Here is a 19,295-nt window from a genome sequence, read left to right on the forward strand (position 1 = left end):
TGCAGGGTTCCTCAGGGGTCTTCATTATCTCCTGTACTTTTCAATGTTCTTCTCAGTCCTATGGCATCCTTAATTCAAGATCTAGTTTACATAGCTATGCAGATGACTTGATTGCCAGATTAGATGCCAACTCACCCAAATTAAGATCTTTACACAGACTTGAAGACGAGATAGCAGGTTGGTTGAGATAACCAATAAATGTCTCTAAAACCTCCACCTGCTGGATTATTTTCCCCGTTTGCTGGGGCAATTCCTTTACTGTTGTAGACTCCTTTAAATATTTGGGTTTATTGATTGATTTTCACTCACATCTCAAAATTTGTTGCTGTTAAGTGGAGGTTTGCTTTTTTTGTTTATGTTATTTAAACTTTATATCAGATTCAGTCATTTAAAGGTTTGCTAGAGGAGTCTGCTCTTCATTCTTTGATTCATGCTCTACTTATGTCTAGATTAGGCTATGGCAATATAGTGTATGCCAGCCTACCAAATACATCCTTGAAGCAACTTTAAACTCTTCAAAATTCTGCCACTCATCTTTTCATCAATACTCGCATTCTAGATTACGTTTCACCTCTATTCGTACAAACAAGATGATTTCCAATTAATTTTCGGATTGAGTTTAAAATCTTGCTTCTTGCTAAGTAGGCTCATTATGAGCAGGTTCCTGGTTATCGTGCAGCCTTGGCCTCCTCTTACGTACCTAAGAGACCTCTCCATTCTTTTGCGGATATTTGGATGGTTATTCCTCATCCTTCCAAGGCGCACCAAGTTACTACTCAGGATTCTGCATTTTCCTATCAAGCTGAAGGAAGTATTAAAAATTTTAAGTCAGTTGAAAGGTTCATTTTTCTCATATTGCATTTGAGGGCCAAACTGCAGGTTAATTTGAACTCCTACTAATTTATTTCTGTTCATGTTGTATTGTTCCCCTTTTGTCTTACATGGCTGTGTGTACAGTATGATTGATTTTTCTCTCCTGTCTTAATTTGGACTTTGTTTTCTTTATCTTTTTTAAAATTTTATTTACACTGCTGTGATCCTTTTGGCTAAAGTGATATATCCAGTTCTGGAAAAACCAAATTAAAATACCTATCTATATGGAGAAATTAGATCTTACCTAATTTTTTTCCCTTTATTCTCTGCAGACCATTCCCAACAAGTGGCGTAAATGCTCTCCTACCAGCAGATGGTGAGACTGTTTAGTGTGTGGCAGCAGCCAAAACAGTAAACAGGATGCGAGGAATCATTAGGAGAGGGATGAGAGCATTTTCCATCTCACAGATAGGCTGCAGAGAATACCTTCTCCTGCTTTAGACTTAGCCTGGCCTCAGAATGACAACCTATAGTATATCTCCTATCAAACTGAGCTCTCTTTTCATCAAGCACTGCCATTTCCTCCCCTCACCCTCCCCACTGACAGTTTGAACTTCGTGGGTGTGGCTTGGATCTCTTTCAGGGAGAGAAAACTAACAACTTATAGCAGCAGCTTCAGAGAGCATTTTCCATCTCACAGATAGGCTGCAGAGAATACCTTCTCCTGCTTTAGACTTAGCCTGGCCTCAGAATGACATCCTATAGTATATCTCCTATCAAACTGAGCTCTCTTTTTCATCAAGCACTGCCATTTCCTCCCCTCACCCTCCCCACTGACAGTTTGAACTTCGTGGGTGTGGCTTGGATCTCTTTCAGGGAGAGAAAACTAACAACTTATAGCAGCAGCTTCAGAGAGCATTTTCCATCTCACAGATAGGCTGCAGAGAATACCTTCTCCTGCTTTAGACTTAGCCTGGCCTCAGAATGACATCCTATAGTATATCTCCTATCAAACTGAGCTCTCTTTTTCATCAAGCACTGCCATTTCCTCCCCTCACCCTCCCCACTGACAGTTTGAACTTCGTGGGTGTGGCTTGGATCTCTTTCAGGGAGAGAAAACTAACAACTTATAGCAGCAGCTTCAGAGAGCATTTTCCATCTCACAGATAGGCTGCAGAGAATACCTTCTCCTGCTTTAGACTTAGCCTGGCCTCAGAATGACATCCTATAGTATATCTCCTATCAAACTGAGCTCTCTTTTTCATCAAGCACTGCCATTTCCTCCCCTCACCCTCCCCACTGACAGTTTGAACTTCGTGGGTGTGGCTTGGATCTCTTTCAGGGAGAGAAAACTAACAACTTATAGCAGCAGCTTCAGAGAGCATTTTCCATCTCACAGATAGGCTGCAGAGAATACCTTCTCCTGCTTCCACCCACCCTACCCCTCTACCCACCCACCCCTAGAGTGACATGTCTTATATAACCTCCCTATCAACCCACTCATTACTTTACCTCACCCATTTCTATTCTTCTATCACCTTCTCCCACTACTCCAACCAGAGTTACACCTAATCACACTGACCACCCTTCAACATCTTCTGTCCTTCTGTGACTGTTCTCTTGTGCTTGACTGCTTAAATATTTTAAATTTAAATGCTTTACTTTTTGTCTATTAGATTGTAAGCTCTTTGAGCAGGGACTGTCTTTCTTCTGTGTTTGTACAGCGCTGCGTACACTTTGTAGCGCTCTAGAAATGTTAAATAGTAGTAGTAGTAGGATGAAAAATAACAGGAAACATAATGCCTCTGTATCGCTCCATGGTGTGACCTCACCTTGAGTATTATGTTCAATTCTGTTCACTGTATCTCAAAAAAGATATAGCGGAATTAGAAAAGGTTCAAAGAAGAGCAACCAAAATGACAAGAGCGGATGGAATTGCTCCCATATGAAGAAAGGCTAAAGAGAGACTCTTCAGCTCGGAAAACAGACAGCTGAGGGGGGATATGATTGAGGTCTATAAAATCTTGAGGGGTGTGGAGCATGAGGAGGTGAATCGCTGGGCATGGGTGACTGGAGGGGGGCAGGGGGAGAGAAGAGAATCGCTGGGCATGGGTGGATGGAGGAGAGAGGAGGGATGCTGGATATGGGTGGATGGAGGGGAGGGCAGGGGGGAGAGGAGAATCGCTGGGTATGAGTGGCTGGAGGGGGGGCAGGAGAGCGAGGAGAATCGCTGGGTATGGGTGGCTGGAGGGGGGCAGGGGAAGAGAAGAGAATCGCTGGACATGGGTGGATGGAGGGGAGGGCAGGGCAGGGGGGAGAGGAGGGTTGCAGGACATGGGTGGATGGAGGGGAGGGAAGAGTGAGGAAGGAGATGAGATGAGGGAAAAGGAAGAGAGGAGAAAAACTGCACATGGGTGAAGAAAATAGAAGCTGGATCCACTGGACAGTCAATTCTGCGGAAGACCCAGCTTTTACTTACGGATGTAGGGCAAGAAATGAAGAAGAAAGGCGGAAAGCAAAGAAATAAAGACAGCAAACACTTACTCAAAGGCAGGCCAACTGTGAATGCTGCTTAGAGATGGTATTGGCTCCCTAGGCACTTTGCTGTGTACACAAAACCCTCTGGCTAGATGTTATCTGTTGTCCCCGTCTGCTCCCTTGAACTTGGGAGCAGGGAGCCTAGTTGACCAAAACAGATGACTAAGTAGCATCTTCTCCTTTTCCAGGACTTTTAGGGATACAGAGGTTTCCCATACCTCCATACTAAATAAGCCAGCAACTTACTAGGTTCTGATACTTGTCCCTGGTCCTTTATCTCTTGCCCTATAAAGTAAATGTCTTTTGATTGCTAACCCTTGAGTATATATAGCAGGCTTAAATCTTCACTTACGTCTTGGCAAGCTTTTTCCAATGTCTGTCATCGGCACTCCGTGGCACGGACGAGGAGGTGGTGGAGTCCCCACGTCTCCTCGGGGTCGGGTCCGACAGGGTTCGGTCCTGATTGCCCTGGGCGGCGGGACCAGCCAAGGCGGGTGGAGGCCCACTCGGCTGTTCCCCACTCCCATCGCTGGCAGGTCGTCGGGCCAAAGGAACCTGTGCTCCTGGGGTCGATGCCATACTCGGTGGCAAAGTTGTGACGTCGACGGGCCAGCGCAAGTTCCAAAAAGACGGTCTTGAAGAACTTGCCTCACCACCTGTGTCCGCTTTCTCAAGCCGAGACACAAGGTGCACGCTTTGGAATTATGCTCCGGCCCGAGGCACTGGAGGCACCAAGTGTATCGGACTGCGAGATTTGCCGGCCGCACCAACCACACTTTTTAAATCCGCTCGGGACCTTCGAGGACATCGACGGAAAAATCGCGTCGGCGAGGTCAAAACCGTCGATGGTAGCGGTAAAAAGGGCCACAAAAAAAAGGAAACTCGGGACGCGTGGCCACAAGGCTGCAACGATGGCGAAAGAAAAGGGGAAAAACAAACTCGACGGGAAGGGAGACTTCTCTACAAATTTCTTTTCGTAACACGAGGAAAAGGAACGCGAGTACACAAAAGGAAATAGCGGACAAGGCCACGAAAACGGTTTTCCGGGGCTGACAAGGAGAGGGACGAAACTCTGTCTCTCTCCAGCGCGGAAAAACAGAAACTGAGCGGGAGAGGTCGCGCACAGGTGGGAAGACGGCCGCGCATGCGCGATGGGCGTGCCCCGCGTGCAGGACCTCCCGCGAGACTTTTTTTCCGGTTGGAGGGGGCTGCCGTGGACGTCTACCCAGTCGTGAGAACAAGCAGCCTGCTTGTCCTCGGAGAAATGGTGCTTTCCTTTCAAAACAACGGGACTTGTAAAGCTATTGCATGAGGGGACGGAGGTTAACTGAGGCAGCAAACCTGCTGAATTACACAGTATGGAGGCTTCTATGCTGAATATTTTCTTTTCATTTTTAGGAACCTCTCTTCGGCTTCACAGTGCTCATGGAGCTGGCAGAAACAACCTTCCAGGCTCTCAAACACCTGTCCACACTCATAAGTACATAAGTACTGCCACGCTGGGAAAAGACCAAAGGTCCATCAAGCCCAGCACTCTGTCTCCGATAGCGGCCAATACAGGCCCCAAGAACCTGGCAAAAACCCAAAATTTAGTAACGATCAATGGACTTTTCCTTCAGGAATCTGTCCAGACCCCCTTTAAACTCAGCAAGGCCAGCTGCCGTCACTACCTTCTCCGGCAATGAGTTCCAGAGTCTAACCACGCGCTGAATAAAGAAAAACTTTCTCCGATTTGTTTTAAACCTACCACATTCTAATTTCATCTTGTGTCCCCTGGTTCTAGTGTTGCTAGAAAGTGTAAACAAACGCTTCACACCTGTCCACTCTACCCCACTCATTTTGTAGACCTCTATCATATCACCCCTCAGCCGCCTTTTCTCCAGGCTAAAGAGCCCTAGCCGTCTTAACCTCTCCTCATAAGGTAGTCGTCTCATCCCTTTTATCATTTTCGTCGCCCTTCTCTGCACCTTCTCCAATGCCTTTATATCTTTTTTGAGATGAGGCGACCAGAACTGAACACAATACTCCAGGTGCAGTCGCACCATGGAGCGATATAAAGACATTATAACATCCTCATGCTTGTTTTCCATCCCTTTTCTAATAATACTCAACATTCTGTTTGCCTTCTTAGCTGCCGCAGCACACTGAGCTGAAGATTTCAATGTCCTATCCACGACAACTCCCAGATCCCTTTCTTAATCCGTAACTGCTAAAGCGGAACCTTGCATGACATAGCCGTAATTCGGGTTCCTCCTTCCCACATGCATCACTTTGCACTTGTCAACGTTGAACTTCATCTGCCATTTGGACGCCCAATCCCCCAGTCTCACGAGGTCCTCTTGTAATCTTTCACACTCCTCCCACGTCGAGACGACCCTGGATAACTTTGTCTCATCTGCGAATTTAATTACCTCACTAGTTACTCCCATTTCTAGGTCATTTATAAATATGTTAAAAAGCTTAGTCCCTGCCGGTATCTATCTGTTTAGGTACTTCCACTCTAAACCCAGAGAACTACTTCAAGCAGCCCTGCCCCCAGCCCAAGAATCACAGGTTCAGAGCAAAGAAAAAAATAGAGCACACTTTGCAGTTTTTAGACGATAGTATAAGAGACAGAAAGTTCTAAATAGGACACCCCCTAGTAAAAACAAACAGCGTTTTTTTCTTATTATCTATTAACACTCTGCCTAATGACGCGTTAAACCTAAGCAAATGACAAAACCTGCTGGTGTCATAGTTGGCTCTCTTTCTGTTCAAGTTGGGCAGTAGTAGTAGTAGTAGTAGTAGGACCTGAAGCCTAATAGCGAAGTGGCTGAGAACCAGGGGAACCGGGTTTGATTCTCACTGCAGCTTAATGTGAACCTGGGGCAAGTCACTTAACCCTCCATTGCTCCATGTACAAAAAAAAAAAAGTTAGATTGCGAGTTCATTAGAGACAGAGAAAGTACCTGTATATAATATGTGTTGGTTGTACCAAAGGTGAATATAGAGTCAAATAAACTAGATTTATCTGGGCCAGTGTCCTGTGGCAAACCAAGAACAATCCTTCTAATTATATGTATGTTTTATTAGATTTTAATAATATATACTGTTACATGAGTATTTTAATGTGTTTTAATATGTATAGAGCTGACAGAATACATTTTATTACATTCCATTACCATAAAGGTATATTCCCCCTCACACCTTAAATTAGGTTCGGAGTGGATAGCATTTAATATAACCAGTTCAATAAACTAGGAGCTGACAAGTAAAATACAATCAGAAACAAGTTACACTAAACACAGATTTCTAAGTAAGTTATCTGCAAAACCTTAATAAAAGGCACATAATAAATATCTAACCTGAAAGCACTTATTTTCTAAATAGAGCTGCCTTAAGTTATTTATAGAAAGGCACATAATAAGATAGGGAAATTACAAAAGCTGGCAAATAATTCCAAATTTTTGTAGCATAAAGGGAACAAAGCTGTAGAAATGTTTCTTAAACTGTAATCCTTTATATGATGGAAATGATAATCTTAGGTTATTACAGGTATATTTTGAAGCCAGTACACTGATCACTTAACACACAAATCGGAACAAGGCCCTTTAATTTGCTATGTTCAAGTTTTAACCTTTAACTGCACATTACGCTGTTTGAGTGTTATTACGGTTTTACCATTGCTAACTGTAAATTGCTTATGTCCCATTTACATTTGATGTACACCATCCTTGGGTGAGTTTCTTCATAAAGGGCAATAAATATTAAAATATTTATATTTTTATATAAATAAGAAAACAAAACCTTAACCAAGATGAAAACAGCATCATAAAACAAGATAAGCCTATAGTGAAAATGATGTGTACTCAGCACTTTACACTAGTTTTGAGCTCTGGGAGAGCTGTTCCATTCTGGTGCCATCAGATGACACTACTCACTTGCGTGTCTGATTCAATCCTGCTTGAGGATGGAGACTAACTGATCTCAACATACAATCTTCCCTACAAATACTGCGTAATAAACATTACCAACTATTTAGTTTGTTTGCTGGGGGGGGGGGGGGGGGGGGGGCTCATATTCAAGCAAAGTATTGCCTGCACACATAAATTAACCAATATTAAGTAATGTTCAATACTAGCATTAATAAACTTAAGACAGCAGAAAATGCAAAGGCAGTACGGTGAAAATAGTGCTACAGCAAATGTACACCCAATGAAGTCTTAACTGTGAAATAATATGGCTGAACCACAGAATCTCAAGGCAGAAAGGATTTAGGGCAGGGAAAACGCAGAGAAATCCAACACACATGTACCTGCACTGAGGACTGAAATTCTTCCCAGTGTTTATCTGGTAACTCCTGGGGCAGACACAGTAAAAGTTCAACACAGCTCCTGAAAAGCATAAACCATTGGGATGTAAATTTTTAAAAAAATCTTCTTGAAGTAACTTTAATTTTTTTCAGGAAAAGCCTTTATTATGTCAAAAAAGTTGTTTATCCCCATGAATGGGCATCAAATATTTGAAAGGTATATCATGGACAAACTATAGGCAGTATCAGAAAAAAAAAAAAACAGGAGAAAAGACCTCTATGTCCATATGTCAGTAGTTCGAAGAGAAGTAGAGGGTGACACAAATGACAATCAGCCGTTGAAAATGAAGTCAAAGAGCCTTTATTGAAAACACCAGTATTACAGACCCCTGGTGCAGGTGGCTGTGCCCACCAAAACACGGCCCGTGTCGGGTCTGTAATGCTAGTGCTTTCAATAAAGACCCTTTGACTTCATTTCCAACGGCTGATTGTAATTTGTGTCACCCTCTACTTCTCTTTGGACTCCAAACTATAGGCAACCATAATCAGTTTTATTTCACTATCATAAATGTACAATATAATTACTTGTTTTGCTTTATAATGACTAACAGTGAAGCAAAGCCTCGAACGTAATACACCCACTAAAAATGACAAGACCTACTCAGTGGCTTTCAGTGGTTTGACCTACTGCTTTGCTCATTATAGAAAGAGTATTCACACAGAATTACTTCAACATATCATATGCAGGAGAAAATGCCAATTACAAAGGCAAGAAAATGTGTTAAAGATGTCACATTAAGGCAGAGCTGATCATTAGATGACATGATGAAATATGGATCCCCTGGATTGCTATAATAATTTTCAAAAGAGAAAAATCACACAAACTTCCTACCTGAAAGCTGACACCACCACCAAGGCCCAGAATGATTTTCTGTTACAGAATCCTATCACTGATCCCTCCCAATGGCCCACTGCTACCCAACCAGTTGACAGAAAATGGGTGTCTCACCAGTTAGCTTAACAGGGTTAAAAATAGGTTTGGATAATTTCCTAAAAGAAAGAAGTCCATAAACCTTTATTAGATTTGACAGGGGACTCTGACAAAAGCAAACATCTCATGAAGCGAACAACTAAAGGCTATCCAGAGATAGGCTTACCCTCTACACGCCAATGATAAGCACTAATTGCACCGAGGCGAACCCTTACGGAGTTGGTCTAGAGACCAGACTCTGACAAGTATAGAAGGTATGACAGCAGGGTCTGTGTAGGACAGAGAGAGGATCTAGGGCCTTGCTGTCACACCAGACTGCAAAACCTCCTCCATTTAAAAGACTAACACTTTTTCGTGGAATTTTTCCTGGAAGCAAGCAAGACTTGGGAGACACCCTCTGAAAGACCCAAGGAGGCAAATTCTAAGGTCTCAACAGCCAGGCCATAAGAGCTACAGGTTGGGATGTAGAAGGGGCCCCTCGTTCTGAGTGATGAGGGTTGGAAAACACTCCAATCTCTACGGTTCCTCGGAGGACAACTCCAGAAGAAGAGGGAATCAAATCTGACACGGCCAGAAGGGTGTGATCCGGATCATGGTTCCACGGTCTTGCTTGAGTTTCAGCAAAGACTTCCCTACTAGAGGTATGAGAGGATACGCATACAGAAGGCCTGTTCGCCAGTGTAGGAGAAAGACATCTAACTTGGGCCTGAAACCTGAAACAGAACTGAGGGACCTTGTGATTGAACTGAGTAGCAAAAAGATCCACCGAGAGGCTACCCCATGCTCAGAAGATCTTGCGGGCAACGCCCATATTCAGGGACCACTCGTGGGGTAGCATTACCTTGCTCAGCCTGTCGGCTAGACTGTTTACACCTGCCAGATATGTGGCTTGGAGAAACATGCCCTGACGGCATGCCCAAAGTCACATCTAAACATCTTCCTGACACAGAGGGTGAGATCCGGTGCCTCCCTGCTTGTTGGTGTAATACATCGCAACCTGATTGTCTGTTTGAATCAAGATGATTTGGTTGGACAGCCGATCTCTGAAAGCCTTTACAGTGTTCCAGATCGCTCGTAATTCCAGGAGATAGATCTGAAGACCTGTTTCCTGGAAGGACCAGGCTCCTTGAGTGTGAAGCCCATCTACATGAGCTCCCCACCCTAGGAGGGATACACCCGTCGTCAGCACTTTTTGTGGCTGAGGAATTTGGAATGGTTGTCCCATGGTCAAATTGGACCGGATTGTTCACCACTGAAGAGAATTCCAAAAATTGGTGGACAGTTGGATCACATCCTCCAGATGCACCGCAGCGTGATACCACTGGGAAGCTAGGGTCCACTGAGCTGAGCTCATATGTAGATGTGCCATGGGAGTTACATGAACTGTAGAGGCCATGTGGCCCAGAAGACTCAACATCTGCTGAGCTGTGATTTGCTGAGACGCTCAAACTGTGGACACCAGGGACAGGAGGTTGTCTGTTCTTGTATCGGCCCGAGCTGTCTTTGTGTCCAGCAGTGCTCTAATGAATTCCAATTTTTGGACAGGAGTGAGCTGGGACTTGGAGTAATTTATTACGAACCCCAGTAACTCTAGCACCAGAATAGTCATTTGCATGGACTCCAGAGCACCTTCCTCCGAGGTGCTCTTCACCAGCTAGTCGTCGAGATAAGGAAACACATGCACTTCCAGTCTGCGTAGTGATGCTGCGACTACTGCTAGACACTTTGTAAATACTCTGGGCCAGACGCCAGGCCAAAGGGCAGAACACGGTACTGAAAGTGCTGTATTCCCAGCCACAACTGAAGATACTTTCTGTGAGATGGAAGTATCGAAATGTGTGTGTAAGCATCCTTTAAGTCCAGGGAGCATAGCCAATCGTTTTCCTGAATCATGGGAAGAAGGGTGCACAGGGAAATCATCCTGAACTTTTCTCAGACTAGGAATTTGTTCAGGGTCCTTAGGTCTAGGATGGGACACATCCCCCGTTTTCTTTTGCACAAGGAAGTACCGGGAATAGAATCCTAGTCCTTCTTCCCCTGGTGGAACAGATTCAACCGCATGGGCCTTTACAAGGGCAGAGAGTTCCTCTACAAGTACCTGCCTGTGCTGGGAGCTGTATGAATGAGCTCCCAGTGAGCAATTTGGAGGTTTGGATACCAGACTGAGAGTGTATCCTAACCAGACTATTTGAAAAACCCACCGGTCGGAGATTACAAGACGCCACCTTTGGTGAAAAAATATTAACCTCCCTCCAACCAGCAAGTCGTTCGGCATGGATACTTTTACTGAGGCTGGGGAGCAGCAGGGGCCTTAGGCACACGCTGTTGACAAGAACGAGCGCACTGGGACTGAACCTGGGTAGGCTGCCGGGAAGCTGGAATGTACCTATGCCTAGCATAGGAATAGGGAGCACTCCTCTTCCCCCCCCCCCCCCAAAAAAAAAATACCTCCTAGATGAGGAGGTCGTAGCAGAAGGAGCCCAGCGGGAGGCAGAATTCATTGCATCATTATGCTTCTTGATCTAATCAACAAGATCCTCTACTTTCTCACCAAAAAGATTATCCCCCCCGGCAAGGAACATCAGCCATCAGCTGCTAGACCGAATGATCCAGGTCAGAGACACGCAGCCATGAGAGTCTGCACATCACTAAACCTTTAGCAGTGATTCTGGATGCCACATCAAAAGAGTCGTAAGCGCCCCTGGCCAGGAATTTACGGCACGTCTTCTGCTGCCTGAGCACCTGGCGAAAAGGCTTGGCCTGCTCCGGAGGGATAGCATCGAACAAGCTAGACAGCTGCCTCACCGAGTTCCACAAGTGGACTCTTGTGAAGAGCTGGTAGGACTGGATACAGGCAGTGAGCATAGAGGCCTTATACATCTTCCTCCCAAAAGAATCCAAGGTCCTAGCTTCTCTGCCTGGGGGCGCTAAGGCATAGTCCCTAGTACTCTTGGCTCTTTTGAGGACGGAGTCCACCACCATGGAATTGTGGGGTAACTGAGACCTCATCAATCCAGGCTCACCGTGGATCCGAAACTTGAAATCAACTTTCTTCGAGATCATGGGGCAAGACAGAGGGCAGTACCTTATGTAGAGGAGCCATCACAGCTTCCTTAGGTGGAGAAGTATAGTCCAGGACCTCAAGCATCTCAACCCTGGGCTCATCCTCAACCTCCATAGGGAATCGAATAGCCATAGCCATTTGCCGGACAAAAGATGTAAAGGAAAGACTCTCAGGAGGAGACAGTCTCCTTTCAGGCGGAGGGGAAGGTTCAGAGGGAATCTCCCATAAGACTCGTCGGAAGAAAAATATCTGGGATCTCCCTCTGACTCCCACGAACGCTCCCCTTCCGTATCTGATAGTACCTCTCTTAGGGAACTCCGAGACTAAGCCTGCCTCAACACAGAGGATCGACATCCTCGATGCTGATGTCAAGAGGCCGACGCCCACATGGACTGCGGTGAAGCTTCCTCCACTGACGTTGAAGGGAAGTCGACCTGGGTTGCAGGCGGTACAGAGGAGGGGGACCTCGATGCAGGCAAATGGCCAGATGCCGCTGTAGCAGATGGTACAGAAGACGCAAGCACCTCCGACACCGAAGCAGACCGGCGCAGCAGTCCTTCCAGAAATTCTGGAAGCAAGGCCCGGATGCGCTCGTTGAGAGCCACCATTGGAAAAGGCTGCGGGGTCAGTGGAACAGCCAGTGGCAGAATCTGCTGAGGCTCAGGTGCAGGTACCGGGCTGCTAAGAGACTGGCACATCAGCATCTCCTGTATAGAGGAGGAGCGGTCCTCTCGGCGCCCAACACTTCTCGGGTGCCAATTACCTCAACGCCATTACCTCTGCTCCTGACGTCGTTGCCTCCCTTGATGTCGACGCCGATGCCCTCAGTACCGATGTCTATGTCGATGGACCAAGCCCCAAAATGTTTCTCTCGTTGGGCTTCTCGAGCCACTTGGGTCCGTTTCTTCATACGAAGACACAGACGACACGCAGCTGGGCTGTGGTCAGGCCCAAGACATTGGGTACACCAGGAATGGGTATCGGTGCCTGAGATGGTCCGGTTGCACTGAGTACAACGTCTGAAGCCGCTGGGTGTCCTCGATAACTTGGAAGGAAAAACGGCACCAGCGAAATCAAAGGACTCCATTGTGCCTATTAAAAAGGGCACAAATAAAAAGGGAGAAAAGCAGCCGCGTCGAAAAAGAAAGAAAAAACTAAAAAAAATCACTGAAAAGAAGGTTCTTCTTCCCAGGCCAAAACGAGGAGCACAGGAGGAACCTGCCGCACCTCATCACAGAAAAAGAAAAAAAAAACGGAGGTACTCGCATGCGCACAAACTTTTTTGTTTTTGCTATTGCAAAATGCCTATTCCCCGGCCGACGTGGACATCGACCCACATGTGAGAATAAGCAGCCTGCTTGTCCTCGGAGAAATATATCAACCCATTAAAAAAACATTTTTTTAAAAAGTTAAAAAGTGATCAAACGATCGCCAGTATGATTTCATGGCGACGTACAAGCCTAAAGCGCATCTTTTCAGAAAATGGAAGTAGATGCTTATAAAGAAAAGAGATGAGCACAAGCACTAGCAAATTAGATGTAAAAAAGTAACAACAGTGGTCAAGAGAGACTGAAAAAAGCTTTTATTAGAACTAAATAAAAGTATTTAAGCATATCCGAAGCACAAAGTCCAAAGGGCATCAGCTGGATTGCTGGATGACCAAAAAGGAAAAAAAAAAAAAAGGAGTGCTCGAGGATAAAATAATAAAGTACATTTTTTTCATGAGGATGTTGGGGTCATACCTACACTGAAACCACCTTAGGTGCTCATCAACTAAAGCACATCACAAGTCTAGAAGATGCAAATAAATCAAACAAACCCAAAAGCAACAAATCACCAGGACCAGACTGCATTTCATCCCAGAGCACTGAAAAAGCTCAAACATGAAACTGCCAACTTCATGGCCAAAATATTGGTGGGTGGCTTATGAAATGCTAATTTTTAAAAAGGGCTCATCTAGGGGAGTCACGTGATGCACTGAGAGTGCAAGACGTTCGCATGGTCCATCCAGTCTGCCCAACAGTCACATTCATTATTAATTCAAGAGTTAAATCAACAATGAATGTGATATTATATACTTGATCATGGTCTGTCTTTAGTGTTTCTGGAACATAGACCATAGAAGTCCACCCATCTCTGTCCTTATGTTCCAACTACTGGAGCTGCTGTCAAAGCCTACTCCAGCCTATCCAAATTCGTGTCATCATTTGCGGGACAAACACTGTAAAAGTCTGCAAGGCACTGTCCTCATGTTCCAAGCTACTGGAGTTTGTCAAAGCTCTCTCTAACCCATCCTAAACCAGATCACCATATGCGGGACTCGGGCCATATAAGTTTGCCCAGCACCGGCCTTAGCTGATGCAGTCAGAGTTGCCATCTAAGCACCACTTGACATGCAAACACACATACAACCCTTTGAAGTTTTGCTTTTTTATATCATTCATTTTCTAACTAGAGGTCCTCTGTGTTCATCCCACCACGCCTTTTTGAATTCCGACACAGTTATTTTCTTCTACAGCCTCAAAATCGCCCCCTTTTCCCGATTACACATAGGGCAGTGGAAGCCAGCAGAACTGTAGAACAAACCCCACACTGCCTGCCTCCTGGCATTGCTGCCTAAAACAGAGCACTGGCTCTCCTTCCCTCAGAGTGATCCCAAACTCACCTAGCCTGGGGGGATCCTCATATGGAGACATGGGAATAGTCTAACGGTTCAAAGTCCCACTGTAGCTCCTTGTGAACCCAGGCAAGCCACTTAACCCTTCACTGTCCCAGGTTTAAAAAAAAAAGCAAAAAAACAATTTAGATTGTGAGCCCACTAGGGACAGAAATGTAGCTGTATATAAAATATATAAACTGCTTTTACTGTACCATAGAAAGGCAGTACAGTCTCATGAATCCGACCATCCGGCATTTCCAACAGATCTCCTCCCCAGTGATGTCATCACACTGTCATTAAGAAGAGTGTGGCTTCTCTTTCCGTATTCCAGCATAGCACAGAGGGAAGTTTTGCACCCGAGACATTTGGTTTCGAACCCGGGACCCTACTTTTACTGCAAAACAGCAACGTTGTGACCAGGGGCCCTGTTTTTACTGCACAGCGAGTTTTACTCTCTTTCTGCAACATTTTTAATAAGTACAAAATACACTATACTATTTTTTATTCTTCCCCTTCAAATCTATAGATCACTGCTTCTGAAATGGCCATTCAAAAGAGGAAAAATTTTGTCTATAGAGAAGAAACTTGACACTTTAAAAAGAACTGACAAGGGTGAATCCATCCAAAACGTTGCAGCAGAACTAGGAGTGGGGAAAATAACAGTTCTTGACTTGAAAAGACAACGCAGTGAGATGGAGAAATGGGCCTCAAATCGTGCCTCCACGTTTTCATTGGACACTAGAAAAACTACAAAAAAAAATCTGAATATGAGGTAAGTGAAGCCTTATTCCTGTGAGTCACACAGCAAAGAAACAAACTGCAATAACAGCCAACAGCGCAAATGTTGTACTGTTTTATCATACACCCATACTACAGAAACTATTTCAGACTCCTGTGTTACCATAACGACACCAACAAAGAGCTTGTGAAATACAGAAAGAGTCCACGTCTTTGGTAACAGTCCATCACCAGAAGTCGCCACACACAGCCCAAAAATGAGAAATAGTATGGCACAGACGCCAGACTTATGTGGACGATGGGTTGAAGCCTTTGCCCACTGCTGAAGAAGCCATAGACTTGTGAAGAAAACACAAGCAATGCTAGAGAAGGCTAATCTTAAGACTTCACAAAAATTGCCTCCAATAGTCCAAAGGTAATGACAGTATTTCCTGCATGTAGACCTGAAATTAGATACACCTCCACTTCAGCGAAGCCTTGTGTTACACTGGGACCTAAAGAGAGACATCTTTACCTTCCAAGTCTCAATCAAAACAAACCATATATTTGTTGAGATGCCTTATCCAGTCACCGTTCAAGGAAGACTATTGTTAAGAGAACTGTCCCAAAGAACTGATAGGTGGGATAACCCATTACCACAAGAAATGAGACAAGAACGGGAAAAATGGAAAGATTCCTTAAAGGCTCTGGAACAGTTCCAAACACCACGCACATACATTCTTCACCACTCAGTACTGCCAGCTGCAACTCAGCATCTTCTCAGACTCTTCTGTAAAAGCCATAGCTGAGTGGTCTACTTGAAAGCAAGCGATACAGAAGGAATAGTTCATATGGGCTTTATCTTCAGAAAGGCCAAGTTAGAACCATAGCCCAATCACACCATTCCATGCCTAGAATTGTGTGGAGCAGTACTGGCAACAGAGATAACAGAGCTGATATATATTCAAGTAGACACCTGTCACCAAAGTGCCATCAGAAATGTAGATTTGGAAATCATCAAGGACAACTTAGCACAACCTGGGAATTTTGACTCCAGACTTTTGCAGGAGACAACAAACTATTTCACCAGAGTCATCACTGAACCAGTGATCCACATACCTCACGAACACAGACATGAACTCTCTGGACTCAGACTTTTTTCTCTCTCTCTTAAGTTGTATGTTTTGTGCTGTCTGTTTCTTGTTTCAGCTCCTGCGAGACACAGAGAAGTTGCCTGGATGAAAGAAAGCCTGAGACGACAAGAAGTTGTCAAGCAGCAAAAGATCCAGCTTACGTGGACTTGCATGCTCAAAATGTTTGTTATTGGTAAAAAGCTAATAGTAGGGCTGCACATTTAATGTGTTTTTAAAGTGATTAACGCGTTAAAATTTTAACTCACGGTAATAATTTTAGCACGTCAGTCGCATTTCGGTCCCTGCATCGCCTCTCCCTTTTCTCCTCCTCTTTCAGCTTTCTCCTTCTCATATTTTTCTCTCATGCTTCTGCCACCACCGCCCTGCCTCATCATCTCTGTCTCCCTCCCAGCTTGCCTTTACTGTCTGAAGCACTAGACACGCTGCTTCTCTCGAGCCAGGAGCCCTCTCTCTATAGCTCCCACCTCCTCTGATGGAACTTCCCGTTTCCTGTCAGTGGGACGTTACAGAGGGAGAGCTCTCAGCTAGACAGATGCAGAGTACATCTACAGGTGTAGACGATAAAGGCAAGCAGGAAGAGCTGCGGAAAGTCAGATGACAGAGTGCAGGGGAAAGGAGAGGCAGACAAAGATGCTGGGACCCGTGGGAGAAAGAACAGAGATCCAGACAGTAGGCAAAGGGGAGGGGAGGTACAGCCAGACCAGGCTGAGATACCAGGATCTGAAATAGCTGATGGGATAAACAAACAAGGGAGATAGTGCACATGGAGGGAGGGGTGAAGAGAGGAAATGGTGTCCCTTGGAGGAGGGGCAGGGGTAGCCATAGAGGGGAGGGGAGAAGGGAGATGGTGTCCATGGAGAACATAAGAACAGCCATACTGGGTCAGACTACTGGCCCACCTAGCCCAGTATCCTGTTTCCAACAGTGGCCAATTCAGGTCACACGTACTTGGCAGGAACCCAAATAGTAGCAAGATTCCATGCTACCAATCCCAGGACAAACAGTGGTTTCCTCTATGTCTATCTCAATACTAGACTATGGATATTTCCTCCAGGAACTTGACCAAACCTTTTTTAAACCCAGATACACTAACAACTGATACCACATCATCTGGCAACGAGATCCAGAGGGAAGGAGAGATGGTGCCTATGGAGAGGGGAAGGGGGTGGTCACTGAGGGGAGAGAAAAGGAAGAAAGAGGATGGTGCCCATGAGGGGAAGGGAAGAAAGAAGAGAGGAGATGGTGCCCATAGAGGGGAGGGGAGAGGAGAAGAGATTATCCCTGTGGAGGAGAGGTGAAGGGAAGAGATACGGAAGGAGGTGGTCCCTGTGGGGGAGAGGTGAAGGGAAAAAAACAAATGGAAACTAGACAGATTTCAGGAGGAAGCAAAATGGAAGATGGCTGAACTTAAATGATGGATATAGGGTAGGAAGTGATGAGAAAAGAAATAATGAATGGATAGGATTCCCTGGAAACAGAGTTCAGAGCATAGAGGGAAGCACAACCCGAACAAGTGATTACAGCTACCTGTGCTGTGGTACTGTTAGTACTGTTATTTCAGTATTTTAAGAACCAGTCACTGACAGTTTTCCCTTTTAGAGAAGGGCTGATCACAGACTCAATCAGTATGTACAGAATACTAATCCACCTCAGCATAAAATGATTGAGTTATTTATCTTGTGTGGAGTGCTGAGTGGAGCAGTAGCCTAGTCATTATTGCAGCGGATTTTGATCCTGGGGAATTGGGTTCAATTTTCACTGCAGCTCCTTGTGACACTGGGCAAGTCACTTAACCCTCCATTGCCCCCATATATTACATTGTATATATGTAAACCTCTTTGAATGTAGTTGCAAAAAACACAGAAAGGCATATTGTCCCATTCCCAATTGTAATATATAAAGAATGGGATCAAATATGAGTGCCATTTCTAACAAGCAGCTCCAGGTTAAGCCTCTGGATATACAGGGCCAAAGTTAATGCATTGTAAAGGCTAGAAGATATGGAGAATATTACACCCTACATATCAAGAATTTAGTTTTTGTTCACATCAGTTTTTTTCGAGCATAGATTATTTCCTACTACCTAAAAAATATCATACAGATGCGAGAGGCCCAAATTGATAATATATTTTAGCATGCTGGCATATCCTTAGTGACTGATTTCCATGTGTCAGAGGATCCCTCTCCCTTATGGAGATTTAATAATACACTTTTGCTGGATGATGTATATTTCCATTATAATTAGACCTCCCATATCTCAGAAGATTGTGTGGGATGTCTCTATATTTAGGAAAACACAACTGAACAAAATTTGCTATTACATTATTCTAGCTTCCACTCGAGAAATTTACGTGATAATATACCAGTGGGGCAATTCCTTCAATTACACAGACTTTGCACTTCTTTGAAGGATTTTAAAAGTCAAGTCACTAGGACAGCCCAAGAATTTTCAGAACAGGGCTATCCATATGCATTAGTTAAGAAAGCATTTAAGCTAACGTATTTTACGCAGCGGCAATGGTTATTTCAATCTAAAGCACAATCTCCTTCAAACAATTCTATGATTTGTGTATTATCTTATTCTCTTAAAGTATTTTCTGTAATACATTTTTAACACACTGGCCCATTTTACAATATCATCAATGTTTCAATGAAAAGCCCAGGTTTGCATACCGTCTTGACAGAAACCTCAGTGATAGACTTATCAATTCATCTCTTTATAAAATTATGGCTTCTATGTGCCCCCTGGGTCATAAACAATGTGGTCATTGTACCTATTGTCTCTATGCATTGAAACAGAGTTGTTTCACCTAAAACAGGAAAATTATATATTTTTTTAATCATTTGTCTCACACTGTACATGCCATCTATTGTATCAAGTGCCCTTGTCAATTATTTTATATTGGGCAGACTAGCTATAAGGTTAAACTTTGGATGGCTTTTTAACATTTGAGCTGCTTACATAATCGTCATGAAGAAGCCCCATTGTGTCTCACTGGATCCAAGCAGGACATTCGCTTGAAGATTTTACCTTTACGGTAATTTATTTTTGTTACATTTGTACCCTA

The 19,295-nt window shown here is 44.4% G+C and overlaps 1 protein-coding gene across 1 annotated transcript in view; it reads right to left on the bottom strand.

Moving 5' to 3' along the window:
• The window catches only part of ZNF292 (zinc finger protein 292), a 325,625-nt gene that overhangs the window by 247,543 nt on the left and 58,787 nt on the right, over positions 1–19,295 (bottom strand). Inside the window, exon 3 of the mRNA XM_030199115.1 lies at positions 7,646–7,724. The gene's annotated coding sequence lies outside the window, so the exon portion shown is untranslated. The remainder of the gene's footprint in view (positions 1–7,645; positions 7,725–19,295) is intronic.

The sequence above is a fragment of the Microcaecilia unicolor genome, chromosome 3 (assembly GCF_901765095.1).
Source record: "Microcaecilia unicolor chromosome 3, aMicUni1.1, whole genome shotgun sequence".
In the NCBI taxonomy this organism is placed as follows: domain Eukaryota; kingdom Metazoa; phylum Chordata; class Amphibia; order Gymnophiona; family Siphonopidae; genus Microcaecilia; species Microcaecilia unicolor.